Source organism: Centropristis striata, chromosome 8 (assembly GCF_030273125.1).
Source record: "Centropristis striata isolate RG_2023a ecotype Rhode Island chromosome 8, C.striata_1.0, whole genome shotgun sequence".
NCBI classification, from domain to species: domain Eukaryota; kingdom Metazoa; phylum Chordata; class Actinopteri; order Perciformes; family Serranidae; genus Centropristis; species Centropristis striata.
In genome coordinates, this window is record NC_081524.1 from 21,331,691 (window position 1) to 21,346,935 (window position 15,245).

The following is a 15,245-nucleotide window of genomic DNA, read 5'->3' on the forward strand; positions in this document are numbered from 1 at the left end:
CACGCACCAACAGCCTCGTTGGCTCCCATATTAAGAAAGCAGGAAGATTTCTGAAAAAGGGAGATGTAACAGTTTTTTGTAGATCGCTCTAACAAAGCTATTTTTTCATTTTTCTTAAAAAAACAAACATATGTAGATGTTCAGGAAGAACTCAGGACGCTCAAAGTGAAGTCGGATCAATGATAGGTATTATGGTTTTGCCAAAAATGCTTTCTGTTCGAGGCCAGAATTTCCAGTTTGTTGATGTCAGTGTGGCGGAACTGTCTCCACCGTAATTTCAGTTGATTGCTCTGCTCTGATTGGTCGACTCCACCTGGCCACCTGGTTTCTTAGCTACCAAAACCACCACCCCCCAACACAGACATTTTAACTGAAAACAGTTTACTCTAACTCAGCGTCCCAACCATGTTGACGCACCCCCAATCCCCCACACCTTCAAAAAAAACAAAATGCAATAAGCTTTTTTATAGCCATATTAAAGGCGGCATGTTTAATCATGCTCAAATGAGAACACACATATAATTAAATAATCACCATCACAACAATGCTGTCTCGCATTTGAATTAACCTGAACACAGTTTCAATATAATGTGTAGGGGTATCTGGTTCAGATACACATTGACTCCATTAGGGGTACCAAAATATTTAGAGGTAAAGCTAATTTAGGTCAATTTTGCTATCGGAAATTGACTAAATTAATATTTAATACTTTAAATGAATTAAAGTTACTCGATGGGGCACCACCTATTCACTTAGGAATAGGAAAAGATAGCAAATCATAGTTAATCAGTCTCATAAAGTTAACAAATTATCAATTTGGAACATTGATTATGCATGAGTGATTTGCTAACCTCTGCTATGGAAAGAACTCAAAATTCCTTCAACCGTTACTAAATATTAATAAGGTAATTCGATTATAATTATATTTATAATTATAATCGAATTACCTTATTAATATTTAGTAACGGTTGAAGGAATTTTGAGTTCTTTCCATAGCAGAGGTTAGCAAATCACTCATTCATGTGCAACATTAAAGGGAGAAGCATATTAATCCAAAAACATATTTATTCTAAATAAAGCAAAGCAAACAGAACACACAATAACTAATCTAAAAGACTATTTACAGTGGAAATGTGGATGAGAAAGATTGTGTAACAAAATGGCTGCCGAAAGGCGGTCATTTAAATGAATCAAAATGGCGGAAGCCCTTTTGTTCTTGAAGAACAATAGACCATGCAGTCTTGAAGGTCTATGTGTTGTGGGAAGCCAAATTAAAGTATATTTCATGTGGATTAGTGTGTTAGCAAATCAAAGGAGTTATAGTTAATTTACATGTACAACTTGAGATATGTAGAGCAACATTAATCATACAACTTCAAATGATCTAGCTACACAAAATATCCCAACAAATATACTTAAACACACAACAGATCAACACCATTGATTAAAGCTTAACACACTTGTTCTTGCTTACTAACTGCCCAGTACTATACCACAGAGTCCAGAGTTGAAAGGGGAAAGCAGCACTCCTTTTGAGGAAGAATCTGGTTCCTGGTTGGGTTTTGGTGGTTGTAGCGTTGTTTGCTGTTGGCTCCACAAGCTTGGTGAGGGTCTCTGTGATTATGTCCAGTATAGATCACAGGCAGGAAACTTAGAAGCATCGTGGTGGGCCCACTTGGTTTGGGTCCTCACCGGCCTTCCCTTAGAGCTGGAGACAGAGGGGAAAGTGTCTGATCTTCCTCCTGGAAGATCAGACCAGGACAGCAGGCATGCTGTTCCTCAGGGAGTCGAGAAGAGAAGAGAAAGAAGGGGTGGCTGCAGGACACTTTTGTGTCTCAACCTGGAAGTTGTATTTCCTGTTGGTATCAGCCAATGAGACGCCTTTAGGTATCTCCAGATACCTGTGGGGGTGGGGGTCGTTTGTCTTTGTTTGGAGGGGGACAAAGAACGACCTCCATCTTGAAGCATGGAGAGAATTTGTTGATAATTCTCACTGCATTCAGTCTTTAATCCAAATGAAACTTGTGAGAAGCTGTGAGCCCTACAAATGCAACAAAGTTATGTGCAAGCTTACACTTTTAAGAGCAAAGAGGATGATGACAGGCTCAGGATCAGAGGCAGAAAGCACATAAGTTGGGGAAAATGTTATAATATTTTGAGCCGCGTTGAACAAAAATTGCAGCAAGTTTAAATGAGCGTGAAGCTAAACAACCCGTCATCATAACACAGGTTGGAAAAATGGAAGAAGATAACTTCTTCTACGCTTCATTTTAAGATGCTTCATTTAAGAAGAAGTGCATTTTGAATAGCCTACATTTATTTATTAATTAATATTACAGTTTTTGATTTTACATTTTACAAAGGAAATGTTTATTTACACTTCTTTATTGTGTGGGGAAAAAAAATGTAATTGTGTTATTATCAGACCGCCATTACAGCCCCTAGCGCCAGCTCGTGCACCCCAAGGGTTGCATGCATCACACTTTGGGAATCCCTGCCCTAGACAATAACAGGTTGCCTTACATAGTTTTTGCTGCTTCTTCTAGGGTGGGTAGATAGATATCTTACCTTATTAGGTGGAGGGCCAGGGACCTATGGAAGCCCTAAACGGCCATGCATTCATATATTTTTTTCTCATGATAACGAGTTAATTTCATTTGTTTTCTCAAGATAACGAGATAATTTTCTGGAGATCTGTAGTCCAGACACGTAGCCAGCAAAGGGCCCGCCTATTTTACTCACTGGCCCACCCAGCCAAGTATGATAAAAACATATTTTTAAACATGTATGTAAGAAAGGAAATTAATGTATAATTGTATTTGTAACCCGGCCGTGTGGGATGAGCCTCTCCACACCCTGGAACTCTGCGTTGTGTTGTTTATGATAATGTAGGGCGGAGGAGGGACCAGTCGGACACGGGTGGTTGTTATATTTGCGGCTCAACTATAGCACATGATACAGAAATGCAGTGCCACACACCTTCCTACAAGTGCTGATTGCACTTAGATTTTTATGATTTTCATGCTTTATTTCTTACAGTATTATTATTATTATTATTATTATTACTATATTTCTATAGCACCTTTCAAAACCAGGGTTACAAGGTGCTTTACAAAGTACATTATCACGGAGGCAATACAACAGTTAAAACAAAAACAACAGAACATCATCAAAAACAGTGAACAAGCAAAAATAATAGGATACAAAATTAAAATACGTGTAAGACATTAGAAATCATTGCACAAATGCCAGTCTGTATAAGTGGGTTTTTAAAAGTTTTTTAAAATGATACACAGACTCAGCTGCCCTGATACTGAGGGGGAGCTTGTTCCACAGCGTTGGAGCTAAGACAGTAAAGGCGTGATCTCCCTTTGTCTTGAGCCTAGACCGTGGGACGCTTAACAGTATCTGATTTTGAGATCTGAGGGATCTCGGTGCAGAGTAAGGGGTTAAGAGTTCTGAAATATAAAGTGGAGCTAGACCATGGAGAGATTTATAGGTAATAAAGAGGATTTTAAACTGAATTCTGTAACGGATGGGGATCCAGTGTAATGCTGCGAGGACTGGAGTGATGTGTTCTCTGCGTTGGGTGTTTGTGAGAAGTCTTGCTGCTGCATTCTGTACCAATTGTAGTCTATTAATTGCTGCATCATTTATACAGGTGAACAATGAATTGCAATAGTCCATGCGGGAAAAAATAAGAGTGTGGATGAGCTGTTCAAGTATGTTTCTGGGGAGCATTGGTTTGACTTTGGCGATGTTTCTAATTTGTATGTAGCAAGACTGAACAAGGCTTTTAATGTGCTGATTGAAGTTGAGCTGTTGGTCAAATATGACTCCCAGGTTCTGAGCTGACTGTGTTGTGTTAATTGTTAGAGGTCCAAGGTGAGGGGAAACACTGTTAGAAATATGATCAGGGCCGATAACCAGGACTTCCGTTTTATCTGTATTGAGTTGTAGGAAATTGGAAGCCATCCAGTCCTTAATGGCAGCGAGGCAGCAGTGCAGAGAGTCCAGTTTGCTGTGGTTATCCGGGTGAAGAGAGACATAGAGCTGGGTATCGTGGGCGTAACATTGATATGACATAGGGGTGAAATGACGGATGATATGTCCTAGGGGCAACATATATAAACTGAACAGTATTGGACCAAGGACTGAGCCCTGCGGGACCCCACATGACATGACAGCTGATGAAGACCTAAAGTTGTCCACAGTGACTCTGAAAACCCTGTCTGTTAGGTATGAAGCAAACCAGTTAAGTGCAGTTCCATCTATGCCAACCATGTATTTCAGTCGATTGAGGAGAATTGTGTGATCTACTGTATCAAACGCTGCACTCAGGTCCAGTAAAATGAGAATAGTGATATTTCCAGAATCTGCACTCATCAGGATGTAATTTGTTACTCTTAGTAAGGCTGTTTCTGTATTAAACAGTAGATAAGGTGTCAACGCACAGCATAACATAGGCCTGCATCAGACAGAATTCTCACATTAACAGCAAGTGGTTTCAGTACCACGGACAGCTCATGCGTAACAGAAAATGCGCAGATCATAGCCTACGGCAACCAGTTAGTGTGGAAACCAGTAAGGACACAACACCGGCCTTTAGACTTTCTGTTGTCTCACGCCAGTGTTAACTTGTACTGTTTAAGATTGAGCTGCCAGCCGTTGTGAGAAATATGTTTTTATCACACTTGGCTGGGTGGGCCAGTGAGTAAGCAGTGAGTAGGCCCATTACTGGCTACGCGTCTGGACTACAGATCTCGAGAAAATTATCTCATTCTCTCGGGAAAACAACTGTCTCGAGATAACGAGATAATAACGAGATAATTATCTCGTTATCTCGGGAAAAAAATACATGAATGCATGGCCGCTTAGGGCTTCCGTAAGGGACACTTATGCTGTTGTCTGATTTATTTAAAAAGCTGCCTTTTCATAAAATCTAAGTTCAATCAGCACTTGTAGGAAGGTGGGCGGCACTGCATTTCTGTGTCATGTGCTATAGTTGAGGGGACAGCTCATTAACAGTAAAGTTGTGGCCATAACTAAAATCAAGATTCTTAAATCTCCATGGGCCTGAAAGGAATTGCAGAGTTGGGTGATGATGCTCTGTGGGTTCCTACTTTAAGTAACCCTGGCTCATTCCACACCATAATTAAATTGCTGAAAAAAATGTCATTGTTTATTCAATTTTAATGTGTGTTTATGTGTGATTATGTCTTAGTGTTCACATTATTTTATAAATGTGGTTCATATCAGACTGCCTGTGAACTTACAGTCCTGAATTGTGACCACTGTGAAATGCGATATGACTGTTCAGCCTGAGAAAAATTAGATTCCATGTGATCTGTGCTGCATACTGTACAAAACAAAACAAAAACAGATACAAATAAGCAAAAAAAAACAAAACAGATTTGGGCCACTTTTGCTTGCAGTAGCCAGTGTTGTGTGGCAATCTGCCATAAAAACTGTCTGCTTTATTTGAGTCTATATTTTAATGTTCAAAATCCACACCCCAGTCAACTCTCCCTTGTTCAGCCAATAGGAATCTGCCATTCATTGACTTTCTTCTTTAAATACTCAGCAAAAAAAGATAGCTGTATAACTTACCATACCCTGGACCAGTAGTTCTCAACCTTTTTGAGTCGCGACCCCAAATTTAACATTCATGTTGTCTGTGACCCCCCCTCACTGAACAGAATCTCACAGTTCAGATCATACAAACTCAGTTGATGCGACAAATTTTGGACAATTAATGAAGCAGAGAACAACTAAAACATCTCTCTGTCTGTGCATTTATATATTTTTTTATATTTTATTGTTAGTTTTAATCTAAGTCATTTGCTATAAGTTTAAAGGTCCATTCTGACCTCCTGAGTGTGTAACAGTCAGCTTCAAGCCAGAGACTCCTTGGAAAGTAATAACTTGCTACTTTGGGATTTGTCACAAAATTACCCAAAAAAGAATCAAATTGACCTCAAAATGATTTAAAAAAAAAAAAGACATAAAATTACCAAAAAATTACATAAAATTAAGCAAAAAGGGACTTAAATTGACTACAAAATGAAAAAATGACCACAACAAGACACAAAATGACCAAAAAAGACGTAAAATGACCAAAAAAAGACACAGCATGACCAGAAAAGACACAAAATGACCAAAAAAAGACACAAAATTACCAGAAAAGACACAAAATTACCAAAAAAAGGACACAAAATGACTAAAAAAACACAAAATTACCAAAAAGACTAAAACACATGAACACTTTAACACAGTGGAGACAAAGCTGACTTCCAAAATGATTTGGCAACCCCCAGAAATCATCTCGCGACCCCAATTGGGGTCGGGACCCCAAGTTTGAGAATAGCTGCCCTGGACAACAGGCTCCCCGTGGTGGTAGCCACAAGAACATATTGAATTCTTCAGACCCCGGGAATGAGAGTTTCGCTCAAACACAATGGCTCTAATTGATATTTATTTATGTGATGGTGACTCTCTAACTGCTCAGTTGTAACCTCCTGTCCCTTGGAAGAATTGCAACATTCAGTTCACAAACTAGAAGTAATGGTGTGGGACATGAAAATTGAAAAGGAACATATACCATAGTTAAATCAACCTCTGATGGAAATCAGACATGGCATTAATGAAAGTCAGGAACATGGATACCGGAATACAAAGGAGTTTTTGGTCCAAAATACAGAGTACCTTAGAGATCAGCTCAGAGACACTATGGCGACAACAGCATCACTCAAAACTCTTAAAGATATACATTGGGTTCTGTCCCCCATGGTTGAGATAATCCGCCGGCTGCAGGAAGAAATAACTTATTGTAGCCTTAAGCTACTCAGTGTCTTTGAGGAGGTTACTGCAGTAAGACAACCACTCTACATGATTTTACTTCAATCCAATCCAATCCGCTTTATTTGTATAGCACATTTAAACAACAAAAACGTCTCCAAAGCGCTGTACATAGAATCAACAATAAAACAAACATTTACATATAACAATCAGCAATAAATAATAAGTGTATTACTCTAAAATGATGCTATAAATAAAACAATAAAATCAAACAGATAGTAAAATAAATAAAAGACGTAGTTTGAAGTAGTAAAAGAAATAAAAGACACAGAGGACCACAAAACTCCCGCAAAGTTAAAAAGCCAGGGAATAAAAATGGGTCTTAAGACGAGACTTAAAGCACTCCACCGTGGGGGCTGTTAGGACATGGAGGGGGAGGGCATTCCAAAGTCTGGGGCCCACCACAGAGAAAGCCCTGTCCCCCCTGGTTTTAAGTCTCGCTCTAGGCACCACGGGCTGGAGCCGGCCCTTGGACTTCAATTTGAGCGCTGGAGTATAGATTTGGATGAGGTCCTTGATGTACTATGGGGTCAGTCCATTCAAAGCTTTAAAAACAAACAACAAAATCTTTTTTTTTTTTAAAGATATTTTTTTGGCCATTTTTCAAGGCTTTATTGATAGTGAGACAGATAGAAAGGGGGTGACAGAGGGGAGGACATGCGGCAAAGGGAGCTCAGGCCGGATTCGAATCCGGCTCCGCTGCAGCGAGGACTGTAGCCTCTGCACATGGGGCGCCTGTGTAACCCACTACGCTACGGACCACCCGAAAACAACAAAATCTTAAGATCAATACGAAAATTAACAGGGAGCCAGTGCAAAGATGCGAGGATTGGGGTATTTACTTACAGATATCGGTCACTTTGTCGGCGCTAGAAGTCAGATATCAGCTTTTCGCCTTAGGGCATTCATAGTGATCCCACAAAGGCGTGATATTCGTGCCCTCTCATAGTGCAGTCCAGCGTCGTGGAACGAGGTGATCTATGTTTTGAAGCTGCCATCCACTGTGCCATCTTGGAACTCCTTCAGATGAAACCATCTAGCAAGTCTACATACCAGGATGTCTCTGAGAACTCCTTCCTGGAATGTTTAATGAGAATTCAATATCAGGATATCTTCGAAAAATACAAGACCTATAAAACAGTGCTTTGGTATATAGGTGTTGATTGGGCTCAGCTCTGCTAATAATACAAATTAAGAAAAGCAGGGAAATTTCAGCTTCAGAAAGACCCTGGGATTTCATGGGCTCTTTCCCATAGAGTTCCAGAGGTAATGTGTACTCTTTTGTATTTATGGACTATTACATCCATTCGGTTGAGCTTTACAGAAGAGAGGGTGTCCAAGTTACTCACCAACAAAATTATAACCTGATGGGGAGTACCAGACTACATCCTGTTACCCCTAAATTCCACTGCATGCATAATGGCTGCAGATCTGTCGGTGGAGCCGATACGCATTCATTATAGTCACTGTGTGAGGTTCCACCGACTCCATATCCGCTGTGTAGTGAGTCCGTTGGTCCACCGCTATCCGTCAGCCCTTGCAACACTTGCGCAGAGCTTCTATTTTTGACGGATGATGGAGCACGGCGCATCAATTCAGCACAGAGCTGAGACCATGTGAACCAGTAACTCTGCCACTGAGACCATGTGAACCAGTAACTTTGTCGCTGAGACCATGTGAACCAGTAACTCTGCCGCTGAGACCATGGGAACCAGTAACTCTGTCGCTGAGACCATGTGAACCAGTAACTCTGTCGCTGAGACCATGGGAACCAGTAACTCTGTCGCTGAGACCATGTGAACCAGTAACTTTGTCGCTGAGACCATGTGAACCAGTAACTCTGCCGCTGAGACCATGTGAACCAGTAACTTTGTCGCTGAGACCATGAGAACCAGTAACTCTGACGCTGAGACCATGCCAACCAGTAAGTCTGCCGCTGAGACCATGTGAACCGGCGACTGCCGCTGAGACCATGTGAACCGGCGACTCTGCCGCTGAGACCATGCGAACCAGTAACTCTGTCGCTGAGACCATGTGAACCAGTAACTCTGTCGCTGAGACCATGTGAACCAGTAACTCTGCTGCTGAGACCATGTGAACCAGTAACTCTGCCGCTGAGACCGTGTGAACCAGTAACTCTGCCGCTGAGACCGTGTGAACCAGTAACTCTGCCGCTGAGACCATGTGAACCAGTAACCCTGCTGCTGAGACCATGTGAACCAGTAACTTTGTCGTTGAGACCATGTGAACCAGTAACTCTGCCGCTGAGACCATGCGAACCAGTAACATTGTCGTTGAGACCATGTGAACCAGTAACTCTGCCGCTGAGACCATGTGAACCAGTAACTCTGCCACTGAGACCATGCGAACCGGCGAATGGCACTGAGACCATGTGAACCAGTAACTCTGTCGCAGAGACCATGTGAACCAGTAACACTTCCGCTGAGACCATGTGAACCAGTAACTCTGTCGCTGAGACCATGTGAACCAGTAACTCTGCTGCTGAGACCATGTGAACCGGCGACTGCCGCTGAGACCATGTGAACCGGTGACTCTGCGGCTGAGACCATGCGAACCAGTAACTCTGTCGCTGAGACCATGTGAACCAGTAACTCTGTCGCTGAGACCATGTGAACCAGTAACTCTGCTGCTGAGACCATGTGAACCAGTAACTCTGCCGCTGAGACCATGTGAACCAGTAACACTTCCGCTGAGACCATGTGAACCAGTAACTCTGTCGCTGAGACCATGTGAACCAGTAACTCTGCCGCTGAGACCATGTGAACCAGTAACTCTGCCGCTGAGACCGTGTGAACCAGTAACTCTGCCGCTGAGACCGTGTGAACCAGTAACTCTGCCGCTGAGACCGTGTGAACCAGTAACCCTGCTGCTGAGACCATGTGAACCAGTAACTTTGTCGTTGAGACCATGTGAACCAGTAACTCTGCCGCTGAGACCATGTGAACCAGTAACTCTGCCACTGAGACCATGCGAACCGGCGACTGGCACTGAGACCATGTGAACCAGTAACTCTGTCGCTGAGACCATGTGAACCAGTAACTCTGCCGCTGAGACCATGTGAACCAGTAACTCTGTCGCTGAGACCATGTGAACCAGTAACACTTCCGCTGAGACCATGTGAACCAGTAACTCTGTCGCTGAGACCATGTGAACCAGTAACTCTGCCGCTGAGACCATGTGAACCAGTAACTCTGCCGCTGAGACCATGTGAACCAGTAACACTTCCGCTGAGACCATGTGAACCAGTAACCCTGCCGCTGAGACCATGTGAACCAGTAACTTTGTCGTTGAGACCATGTGAACCAGTAACTCTGCCGCTGAGACCATGCGAACCAGTAACTTTGTCGTTGAGACCATGTGAACCAGTAACTCTGCCGCTGAGACCATGTGAACCAGTAACTCTGCCACTGAGACCCTGCGAACCGGTGACTGGCACTGAGACCATGTGAACCAGTAACTCTGTCGCTGAGACCATGTGAACCAGTAACTCTGCCGCTGAGACCATGTGAACCAGTAACTCTGCCACTGAGACCGTGTGAACCAGTAACTCTGCCGCTGAGACCATGTGAACCAGTAACCCTGCTGCTGAGACCATGTGAACCAGTAACTTTGTCGTTGAGACCATGTGAACCAGTAACTCTGCCGCTGAGACCATGCGAACCAGTAACTTTGTCGTTGAGACCATGTGAACCAGTAACTCTGCCGCTGAGACCATGTGAACCAGTAACTCTGCCACTGAGACCATGCGAACCAGCGACTGGCACTGAGACCATGTGAACCAGTAACTCTGTCGCTGAGACCATGTGAACCAGTAACTCTGCCGCTGAGACCATGTGAACCAGTAACTCTGTCGCTGAGACCATGTGAACCAGTAACACTTCCGCTGAGACCATGTGAACCAGTAACTCTGTCGCTGAGACCATGTGAACCAGTAACTCTGCCGCTGAGACCATGTGAACCGGCGACTGCCGCTGAGACCATGTGAACCGGCGACTCTGCCGCTGAGACCATGCGAACCAGTAACTCTGTCGCTGAGACCATGTGAACCAGTAACTCTGTCGCTGAGACCATGCGAACCAGCGACTGGCACTGAGACCATGTGAACCAGTAACTCTGTCGCTGAGACCATGTGAACCAGTAACTCTGCCGCTGAGACCATGTGAACCAGTAACTCTGTCGCTGAGACCATGTGAACCAGTAACACTTCCGCTGAGACCATGTGAACCAGTAACTCTGCCGCTGAGATCATGTGAACCAGTAACTCTGTCGCTGAGACCATGTGAACCAGTAACACTTCCGCTGAGACCATGTGAACCAGTAACTCTGTCGCTGAGACCATGTGAACCAGTAACTCTGCCGCTGAGACCATGTGAACCGGCGACTGCCGCTGAGACCATGTGAACCGGCGACTCTGCCGCTGAGACCATGCGAACCAGTAACTCTGTCGCTGAGACCATGTGAACCAGTAACTCTGTCGCTGAGACCATGCGAACCAGCGACTGGCACTGAGACCATGTGAACCAGTAACTCTGTCGCTGAGACCATGTGAACCAGTAACTCTGCCGCTGAGACCATGTGAACCAGTAACTCTGTCGCTGAGACCATGTGAACCAGTAACACTTCCGCTGAGACCATGTGAACCAGTAACTCTGTCGCTGAGACCATGTGAACCAGTAACTCTGCCGCTGAGACCATGTGAACCGGCGACTGCCGCTGAGACCATGTGAACCGGCGACTCTGCCGCTGAGACCATGCGAACCAGTAACTCTGTCGCTGAGACCATGTGAACCAGTAACTCTGTCGCTGAGACCATGTGAACCAGTAACTCTGCTGCTGAGACCATGTGAACCAGTAACTCTGTCGCTGAGACCATGCGAACCAGTAACTCTGTCGCTGAGACCATGTGAACCAGTAACTCTGTCGCTGAGACGATGTGAACCAGTAACTCTGCTGCTGAGACCATGTGAACCAGTAACTCTGTCGCTGAGACCATGTGAACCAGTAACTCTGCTGCTGAGACCATGTGAACCAGTAACTCTGCTGCTGAGACCATGTGAACCAGTAACTCTGCCGCTGAGACCATGTGAACCAGTAACACTTCCGCTGAGACCATGTGAACCAGTAACTCTGTCGCTGAGACCATGTGAACCAGTAACTCTGCCGCTGAGACCATGTGAACCAGTAACTCTGCCGCTGAGACCATGTGAACCAGTAACTCTGCCGCTGAGACCGTGTGAACCAGTAACTCTGCCGCTGAGACCGTGTGAACCAGTAACTCTGCCGCTGAGACCATGTGAACCAGTAACCCTGCTGCTGAGACCATGTGAACCAGTAACTTTGTCGTTGAGACCATGTGAACCAGTAACTCTGCCGCTGAGACCATGCGAACCAGTAACTTTGTCGTTGAGACCATGTGAACCAGTAACTCTGCCGCTGAGACCATGTGAACCAGTAACTCTGCCGCTGAGACCATGTGAACCAGTAACTCTGCCACTGAGACCATGCGAACCGGCGACTGGCACTGAGACCATGTGAACCAGTAACTCTGTCGCTGAGACCATGTGAACCAGTAACTCTGCCGCTGAGACCATGTGAACCAGTAACTCTGTCGCTGAGACCATGTGAACCAGTAACACTTCCGCTGAGACCATGTGAACCAGTAACTCTGTCGCTGAGACCATGTGAACCAGTAACTCTGCCGCTGAGACCATGTGAACCAGTAACTCTGCCGCTGAGACCATGTGAACCAGTAACACTTCCGCTGAGACCATGTGAACCAGTAACCCTGCCGCTGAGACCATGTGAACCAGTAACTTTGTCGTTGAGACCATGTGAACCAGTAACTCTGCCGCTGAGACCATGCGAACCAGTAACTTTGTCGTTGAGACCATGTGAACCAGTAACTCTGCCGCTGAGACCATGTGAACCAGTAACTCTGCCACTGAGACCCTGCGAACCGATGACTGGCACTGAGACCATGTGAACCAGTAACTCTGCCGCTGAGACCATGTGAACCAGTAAGTCTGTCGCTGAGACCATGTGAACCAGTAACACTTCCGCTGAGACCATGTGAACCAGTAACACTTCCGCTGAGACCATGTGAACCAGTAACTCTGCCGCTGAGACCATGTGAACCAGTAACTCTGTTTTTGAGACCATGTGAACCAGTAACACTTCCGCTGAGACCATGTGAACCAGTAACTCTGTCGCTGAGACCATGTGAACCAGTAACTCTGCCGCTGAGACCATGTGAACCAGTAACTCTGCCGCTGAGACCATGTGAACCAGTAACACTTCCGCTGAGACCATGTGAACCAGTAACCTCTCCTTGGATGGAAGTGTGTGCAATGGTTGGTTTAAAAAAAAAAGAGATGATGTTTAGTATGATTTGCATTAAGTCATGTATTTAAATATACATTTCATGTTTCATCACTTTGTGCAGAATTAACAATTGAAGAATTTTTTAAAAAGCCTATCTTTTCAACTGGTGAACGGGGGCAGGTGGGTCCAGAGGTCATCCAGCTGTTCTTGGACTGTGGGGGTGTCTGTATTTTTAGAACCTGATGACACACAATACCAAATTTATTCATACATTATAAATACTCAATTGTGAATTAATATTTTATTATTCAAAGGAAGTAGTTAAGACAGCAGATTTTATTATCAGGCCATGTCTGTGTCCACTGTGATGGGGAAAAAAACAAACCCATACCTTGTAGACTGGAGAAGGAGTTGTGGGTGCGTTATCCATCATCCACAGCCGGCTGGTTGACGGAGGTCTTTGAGGTACCCCATGGGCGGAAGTGGTTGGGCTAAGTGGGGCAGGATCTGCAAGGTCGAGACTTGTCCAACGCACTTTCTGAGCGCGGCATCTTGGAAGCAGTGGTCTTCCTCGTCTCACTTGGTCCTGCAATATACAATAGCCTGTACAACAATAACTCACAAAATAACACAATTGTAACAATAATATGCAACTGTAAGTGATTTGAACTAAATTAATTTGCTAACTTAACTGTCCCTAGACCAGCATAAAAACTATATACTAAACTATACACACTAAATACTCTACTATAAACCTAACCTACTCCTAACCTAACCTAAATATAAATGTGCAAAAAATATGAAAAGTTAGCTTAGTCTGCCTTGAAGATCCTGGACACAGGAAACCTGGAAAAGTCAGAAAATACAGTGACTTCTATACTATATATTGAGGACCACATGCTGAAAAATCTGCATAATGTGAAATACTTACTCTGATGTGAAACAACAACATGGTGAAGGCTTCTCAGGTTTTAGCCTACAAAATAAATAAATACAACATGTTAATGAGACAGCAATACTTAATTAGATGAGAGTCTGATGAAGCGTTAATTAATGAATGAACATTATTGTTACCAATTTTTTTTTACTAGTTACTAGTTTTTGTACTAATAATCTATTTTCCCCCACTCTCTGATTTAAAAATAAATAAATACATGAATAATACTAATAATATCGATTATCCCAAATACACCGTTCCTTCAGATATATTTGTATATCACTATACATGACATCACAGAACAGTGGTTGAAAGTTCTTTATGAATATAATTTCATTGTTTCTCAACATTACAAAAGCAATTTTTTAAAATTGCTTACCTGAAAAGGTGAAAACAAACAACTGAATGCTGAAGGTCAACGAAGAACTGGATACTCAAGTCTCTTAGGTGAAGTAGTGTTTATCTAGAACAGGATGACAACCGTGAGCATTGCAGCAATGTAACAATAATGTGTTATTAATGTTTTAAATAACTGAATTAATGTATCACTTAGTCATAAAAATCAGTATGAAGCTGAATATAATCATTTGAATTAAATACACACATAGCACCTCTAGATACATAGCAAATGTAGCAAAATTTTCAGCATATGTGCCCCTCTGCATCCTTTATAGATAATATAAATTTTAACTTTCTTCATACATTTTTACGTGTTTTATAAATTTTTATAGCACCCATGGTCCTCAGGGGTCAAAAAGGACCTCATGACATTAGACTGGTTTTAGGAAATGTAGAAAAAAATATTACCAACTTTTTTTTCACCTTTTAAGGTAACTCATGACCAAAAAAAATTATATTTCATTTTCATATTTTTTTTATTATTATTGGTCAATTTTATTCAAATATACAAATAACAAAACATAAGTTTCACTAAAAGTTGACATGACCTACTCTGTGCATTCCCATCAAGAATAATTTTTTTCCACTATTACTATTGAAAAAAGTATTCAGGTTTTTTTTACTTTTTTCTCTCTTGAAATGAGGCCTAATTTTGAATATTTTACTAAAATTGACCAATAATAAAGAAAAAAATATGAAAATTATATAT

The 15,245-nt window shown here is 42.9% G+C and overlaps 1 long non-coding RNA gene across 1 annotated transcript; it reads right to left on the reverse strand.

Annotated features, from left to right (window-relative positions):
- Positions 1–13,969: 13,969 nt before the first annotated feature.
- Positions 13,970–14,583, reverse strand: LOC131976207 (uncharacterized). The gene is made up of 3 exons (XR_009394782.1): positions 14,517–14,583; positions 14,132–14,176; positions 13,970–14,046 (listed from the first exon to the last, which is right to left on the reverse strand). It is a non-coding gene; the product is annotated as an uncharacterized LOC131976207 (long non-coding RNA).
- Positions 14,584–15,245: the final 662 nt, after the last annotated feature.